Source organism: Electrona antarctica (assembly GCF_951216825.1).
Source record: "Electrona antarctica genome assembly, chromosome: 23".
Lineage (NCBI taxonomy): Eukaryota > Metazoa > Chordata > Actinopteri > Myctophiformes > Myctophidae > Electrona > Electrona antarctica.
Genome location: NC_136804.1, coordinates 31,817,790 through 31,825,289, shown reverse-complemented (window position 1 = coordinate 31,825,289; position 7,500 = coordinate 31,817,790). Strand labels below are relative to the sequence as shown.

Sequence of the window (7,500 nt, the reverse complement as noted above, 5' to 3'; positions counted from 1 at the left end):
TCTTTGAATATATATTCTTTCAGAGTGAACGTTTTTAACTCAAAAGTCTTTGCTTCTGGGGGGTTCCTGGAACAACATATTTTCAGATGGGGGTCGGCGGCCAATTACATATAATTTTTGGGGTCCTTGACATGAAATATTGAGCACCACTGATATAGAAACATGAGGTTTTTCAGAAAATTGCCATGATTTAGAAGACTTTTTTTTTTAAATTTCGATGTCAGTAATTCCCTCTTTCTTCCTTGGCTTGTGCACAGACAGGAACAGAACACATGTCCTGACTCACTCTGTGTCTGTGTCTCTCTCTCTCTGTGTGTGTATGTGTGTGTGTGTCTGTGTCTGTGTCTGTGTGTGTGTGTGTGTGTGTGTGTGTGTGTGTGTGTGTGTGTGTGTGTGTGTGTGTGTGTGTGTGTGTGTGTGTCTTTAGGAGCGGGTGGAGTATCTCTTCCTCATCATCTTCACAGTAGAGGCGTTCCTGAAGGTCATCGCATACGGCCTGCTGTTCCACCCCAACGCCTACCTGAGGAACGGCTGGAATCTGCTCGATTTCATCATCGTGGTCGTAGGGTGAGCAGAGAGAGAGAGAGAGAGACGGAGGGGGAGAGAGAGAGAGAGAGAGAGAGAGAGAGAGAGAGAGAGAGAGAGAGAGAGAGAGAGAGAGAGAGAGAGAGAGAGAGAGAGAGAGAGAGAGAGAGAGAGAGAGAGAGAGAGAGAGAGACGGAGAGAGAGAGACGGAGAGATGAGAGAGAGAGAGAGACTTTTGACTTTTCTTTATTCTTTAAATTGTTCTTTCAAACAATCAGTTGCAAACTACAATAGGCCACCTTCTTTTTTTGTTTCAGAGCAAATCATCTACAAAAGTTACGCCCTCATCATTTACAGAAAGAAAGCACACCTTCATGGTCCAAAACACTCTCAACAACCTCCAATTCAGCCATTTTTTTCGTAACATTTATATACTCAAACAAAACTCTATTTTTAAAAACTGCTAAGCATTCACATCTCTGTCCTCCATCCATTTTTTCTTTCATACTTCAATAGGTTGACAATTTTGCCTTTCCAAATAGGACATTTAGTGATCTGCCTTTTTTCTTATTCTTATTTCCATACCTTAAACCAAATATATACATTTGTTAACAAACTTTAAACAAAGACTTTTTAGGGCAGTCCTTAATGTGGGATAGCATCAGGGTCGGTTTATAAAAGTAGGGATTTATTGTCGATATTTGACATGTTGTGAGCAACACAGGAACATGAATATTCAACAAGGAGCATTGTTATAAAAACAACAATGCATTGACACACTTCATGTGTTCATGGCATTATCACAGATTTTCTCTGCACATACTGTAACGAGCGATTTCCTACCACAATCCATCACTTCAAGGATCGCGGTAGCAGCGTTGAATGCAAATATGCCAATAATTGTTTTAGGGCAGCCCTTCCTTCTAGAAACCTGTGTGTCCTTTTCTACCAAATATAAAGGCTAGTAGCCTGCAATGATACGCAATTGCTATGAGACTCATTAGCTATGTACTATAGCAAGATACAGTACTGGTAGTGCAGTCTATGAATGAGGCAGCAGTGTTGTGCTAATGTGCTAGCGACCTAGCGTGAGCGTAACAGTATGAGGTATACTGATTGCCGAGCTGTGTGGTTGGCTGTGATAGGTCTGTTTTTGTGGGAACAGAGATTTAGGTATACATGACCAACCCTCTAGATGGCTGTCTTGCAATGCAATGCCCGACAATGCCCTACAATGCCCTACAATGCCCTACAAATCTTCTTGGCTGTTGTGTTACAGCCAAATGAACCCTGTGCGTATTTGCACAGGGTTCATTTGGCTGTAACATTTGTTACATTTGTGTGTAACCAACACAATTGTGTTTGGCACAATTGTATTGACAAAATGTTTAGTAATCAGTGCGTGAGGACCCAAAAATCACTCATTGGTCGGGCTCTACTCTTAAAGGGGAATTTCTCCCTAACCCTTTTTTTACAAAAGTAAGTTGATAATTATGTATATTGATCAAATCAAAAACAACTAGAAAAAGTGCCCTTCTGGGCACAGGTCTCCACCAGGAGGATAGGACTGTGTGAGATGTTTGGCAAAATGTTTAGTAGTAATATAAACATGTTTGCCTTGTATGGCAATTGGATGATTTGAGGCATTTTGTTCCAATCAACCTGTTTTGCAAAAATCAACCTGTTGGTGGCGCTATAACAGGCCAATGTGAAAAGGGTGTGATATATTCCTCAGCCTAGTAAGAAAATGTGTGAAAGATTTCACGTAAATTGCATGCTGTGTTCATGATTTGAGGCTTTTGTTCAAAACGGGGCAATCTTGCAAACTGTGAAAGGCAATTATAGCCAATTAGGGTGGAATATGAAATATCGGACAGATCCGACTTGAGCACATGACCATAGAGATACTGTGTAACGATTTGTGAGATTTTTGGACAGAATCTGGAGGAGTAATATCCAAAAATGTGTTTTCCAAAAGTGGGCCTCCTGGTGGCGCTATAAAAGGCAGATGCGGAAAATGCAGGTCAAAGGTTTGTCCTTGGCCTCTAGGGAGTGTGCATGCAACGTTTCACGCAGATCGGTGCAGTTTTAGGTAACAAATGTGAAAAGCTGCCTCATGGTGGCGCTATAACAGGCCGTTCTTGAAAATGCGGGGCAGAGGTTCATCGTTGGCATCTAGGGAGTGTGTGTGCAAAGTTTGGCATCGACCGGGTTAACGGTGCCGGAGATTAGCTGGTAACGGACGGACGGAAGGACACACGGACGGACACACACACACACACACGGACGGACACACACACGGACGGAGTGCAAAACATACTCTCTCACCATGCCTTCGGCCTGGTGGAGACAATAAAGATATAGGGGAGCTGGTCCTGGAGCTGGAGCTGCTCCTGGAGGCGTCTAACGTCAGCTCACGTAGACCAGGAAGAGTGCAGTGTCAACAATGCGTGTGTGTTGCTGTCACATCATCTAGAACAGATAAACAATTGCGCGATTGAATAGGAGTTCTAGCGTTAGACTCCTCCAGCAGCAGCTCCAGCTCCAGGACCAGCTCCCCTATATCTTTTTCCCCCTTTTTTCCCCCAATATACATAATTATCAACTTACTTTTGTAAAAAAAGGGTTAGGAAGAAATTCCCCTTTAATGTTATAGCAGGCTTTGAAAAGCGGACATTGCAGGCAGTCTATGTCCGACAGGTGGAACTCGTCTTGGAGTAATAACTGCTTGTCATAATATTAACCACAGTCCTCAGTGACAACCTATAGCTGTGGCCAGACAGCTTGTTCCAACCTGTCAAACAGCCACTAACAGCATACTACAATGTCTTCATCCACCCATGGCTAGAACGTCAATAAAGCCCCAACCCTCTCCCTCTGGTATAGATTTCGCGGCTTCCCTAAATCCACGTTGATTCCGCATCTAAATTCTGCTCCAGTTAACCGATCACTCTGTGAAACAATGTCGAGTCAACCAAGGTATTGGTTGTGAGAACTCTCTGGGCCAGCAACCATTTCCATTTAGACAGTCTGACACGCACACAGAGGCACGCACGCACACACACAGAGGCACGCACGCACGCACACAGAGGCACGCACACACCAGTGGCGTTTCCAGGAATTTCATTTTGGGCAGGCAAGAATTACATTTTGGGACAGGCAAGATGTGTTAATTGTCGTCCCCCCGCGCATAATCGTATAGCACTAAAGGTTTTCAAAGAGATATACCTGCCAGACGAGTAGGATACAAAGGCTGAAAGGCATGCATTTACATTCCAATGGGTGATTGAGGGTCACGCTCTACCGCAACGGCCAATCAGCTGTCCATTAATAGTTCTTAGGTCTTGTTTTTGTCCTTTTTTGTATGGATTTTGGCCAGGCCAGAAATGGATTTGGACAGGCGGACGCCTGCCCTCGTCTTATTGTAGATACGCCTCTGGCACACACGCACGCACACACACAGAGGCATGCACGCACACACACAGAGGCGCACACACACGCACGCATGCACACAGAGACACGCGCGCACACACACACACACACACACACACACACACACACACACACACACACACACACACACACACACACACACACACACACACACACACACACACAGAGAGAGATTGTGTAGAGAGCGAGAGTGAGAGAGATAATGTAAACTCATTCATCTCTGTTTATAGAGAGATGATTTGATAATGATGGTGTTTGCTGTTGATTGGCGTTGGTTGACAGGTTGTTCAGTGCCATTCTGGAGCAGGCCACTAAGGGCGACGGGGCCACGCCCATCGGAGGCAAGGCGGCGGGCTTTGATGTTAAAGCTCTGAGAGCGTTCAGAGTCCTCAGGCCGCTGAGACTGGTGTCTGGAGTCCCCAGTAAGTATACACACTGTGCGTGCGTGTGCGTGTGCGTGTGCGTGTGTGTGTGTGTGTGTGTGTGTGTGTGTGTGTGTGTGTGTGTGTGTGTGTGCGCGTGCGTGCGTGCGTGTTTCTTTTGATACATAATAACTACAGTACTTATACCAAGGCACTCTTTTAATCCCACCATTTACCCTTGACAATTACAATTGCCTTTTCCTCTGATCTTGCACTTTATAAGACTTGATAAGATCGTCTGTAAAACGCACAATTGGAAATGCGTGTGCGTGTGTGTGTGTGTGTGTGGGGGGGGGGGGGGGGGGGGGGGGGTGTGTGTGTGGCTGTATTCGCACGTGCATGTGTTGAACACTGTTTGTAAGAGAATGAGTTCAAAAAGTGTGAAAGAAAGAGAGAGCTCTGTGGAGCAGGTGTGAGGACAGATTCACTACGCACGCACGCACGCACGCACGCACGCACGCACGCACGCACGCACGCACGCACGCACGCACGCACACGCGCGAATAAACAAACTGTCTCAACGATATTGTCGCTTATGATAGTCAGTCATTCATGTTTGATACAGTCTGTCGCGTGGCAGAGGAGCGGGGACGCGGGGAGCCCACGGCAACTGGCACTATAATTAGTGACCCCCCCACACACACACACACACTCTCTCTCACACACACACACACACACACACACACACACACACACACACACACCGTGCGCACCAAACTACATCTCCAGGTGCTCCTCTGAGAACCAGCCCAAAAATGATATGTGCACCTCTGGATATGAAATATAGAATATAATGATGAATACAGAGATACATGGTTGCAGCATCGATATGTAACCTGTGTGTGTGTGTGTGTGTGTGTGTGTGTGTGTGTGTGTGTGTGTGTGTGTGTGTGTGTGTGTGTGTGTGTGTGTGTGTGTGTGTGTGTGTGTGTGTGTGTGTGTGTGTTCGTGTGCGTGTGCGTGTGTGTGTGTGTGTGTGTGTGCGTGTGTCCGTGCGTGCGTGTGTCCGTGCGTGCGTGTGTGCGTGCGTGTAGGTCTACAGGTGGTGTTAAACTCCATCATTAAAGCCATGGTCCCTCTTCTCCACATTGCCCTGTTGGTTCTGTTTGTCATCATAATCTACGCCATCATCGGACTGGAACTGTTCATGGGCAAGATGCACAAAACATGTTACTACTCGCGGAGTAGCGGAGCCAAAGGTATATACACGCATGCACACGCACAGCATATGTCACCGATGAATCTGACGTTATTCTATCCAGGAACGAGTGTTAGAGGTGAACAATTAAGTCCATCCCCAGCCCACCGCAGCTCCGACCGTGCAGCGCAAGATTGCACGGCAGATCGCTTACTTTGATCGCTTGATCGCTCCACCACTCGTTCTTGGATAGAATAACATCAGATTACGGTAAGAAAATGGTTAGTGGGCCGGATGGGTGGGCCGCATGCATGTGCATGTGTTCTCCGGATTGGGAAAAAAACATTGCTATATATTTATAGCTTAAAACAAATGCACATAAAGTGCACAAAGGCCCACACACCGTCTGCACTTGCAATTTGAACACTTTTATCAAGCAGCGTTTCGGTCAAAGAACTGCAGGCCTGAAGAAGGTCTTTGACCGAAACGCTGCTTAATAAAAGTGTTCATATTGCAGATGGTGTGCGGGTCTTTGTGCACTTTATGTGCATTCTTTTAAAACATTTAGCCCAGCCTACTCTCTGAGCCCATCAGGTGTGCATAAGACTTTGTTGCTATAATATTTATAGCTAAAATCTAAAATGACACGGATGCACTTTCTCTGTTTCAATGGGTTAAGAAGAGTTCTCTTATCGTTTCTCTCCTCCCCTCTCTTCCTACTCGCTCCCCTCTCCTCCCCTCCCCTCCGCCTCCCATCAGGCCCCCTGGCGGAGGAGAAGCCGGCCCCCCTGTGCCCCTAACGGGTCCCACGGGCGGCTCTGCGGCCGCAACGGCACCAATTGCGACGTGGGATGGGAGGGCCCCAACGACGGCATCACCAACTTTGACAACTTTGCGTTTGCGATGCTCACCGTGTTCCAGTGCATCACCATGGAGGGCTGGACCGACGTGCTGTACTGGGTGAGTCGCCAGCGGAAGCGTGTGCGTGTGTGTGTGTGTGTGTGTGCGTGTGTGTGTGTGTGTGCGTGTGCGTGCGTCCGTGCGTCCTTTCGTACTTAGCAGAGTTTTGATTGATTAATTCATTGAGGTGTTTATTGAAAATTAAGGTCATGCAATGCATAAAGAAATTACACACATACAATTCTAAAGTCCAAAGGTGTATTTCTATTGTGGTCTTTTGTTTCACAAGAAAGGAGGGGGGGGGGGGGGGGCATTAATACAATAGGAATGGTGACAAACACTGGAAAAGACCAGTACATGAAACCGATATTCTCCCATAAAAACAAGGAACAAATGAAACCATAAGTCCAGTTGCTATTCATTCGTTTAGAGAGGACTTAGGGACAGGTCTGCTGCAAAGTATAAGAAGGTTTCTTCCCTTGAAACAGCAAGGTGCAAGCTGGGTCAGGAGATCTACCTCTGATGGAATACCTGAAGACAGTATCAATATTTATGTACTGAATTATGAATGATCCAGTGAACTAGACACCACTTAACCCCGGATTCTCTCTCAAATCCACTGAGCCACCTGAGATCTTGACTACACATATACAGATATCTTTCTTAAAGGATATCAGTTCAGTTTCAGTTTATTTTATTTATAGTACAAAATCACCCCAGGTGGTCTCTGTCCACATGATGTTATAGTTCAAAATAGGACTGCCATTTACAGAGATCTCCATATACTGTATGGGCATAAAAGGGACAAAGACTGACATACACAGTGACCTCCATATATGGGTATCAAGGGAAAAAAACACTAACAGATACAGATAACTCCATTTATGGTCGTAAAGAAGGGGACAAGGACTCTCCATATAGTCGGATTGGCGGTGCTATAGGTGTGAGGGCCTCTAGTAATATCCTAGATATCCTACCTATTCTGGTCATCTATGATGACCAGAATAGGCATGCCAGGTTGAATGTGGCTAAGGCCTTTACGGAGGAAAGTGTATCTTCTAG

General features: G+C 45.9%; 1 pseudogene across 1 annotated transcript in view; it reads left to right on the top strand.

Moving 5' to 3' along the window:
• The window catches only part of LOC306916755 (voltage-dependent L-type calcium channel subunit alpha-1C-like), a 162,414-nt pseudogene that overhangs the window by 152,533 nt on the left and 2,381 nt on the right, over nt 1-7,500 (top strand). The window contains exons 4-7 of the transcript XR_013792486.1: nt 428-567; nt 4,261-4,400; nt 5,435-5,599; nt 6,298-6,498. The product of XR_013792486.1 is annotated as a voltage-dependent L-type calcium channel subunit alpha-1C-like (transcript). The remainder of the gene's footprint in view (nt 1-427; nt 568-4,260; nt 4,401-5,434; nt 5,600-6,297; nt 6,499-7,500) is intronic.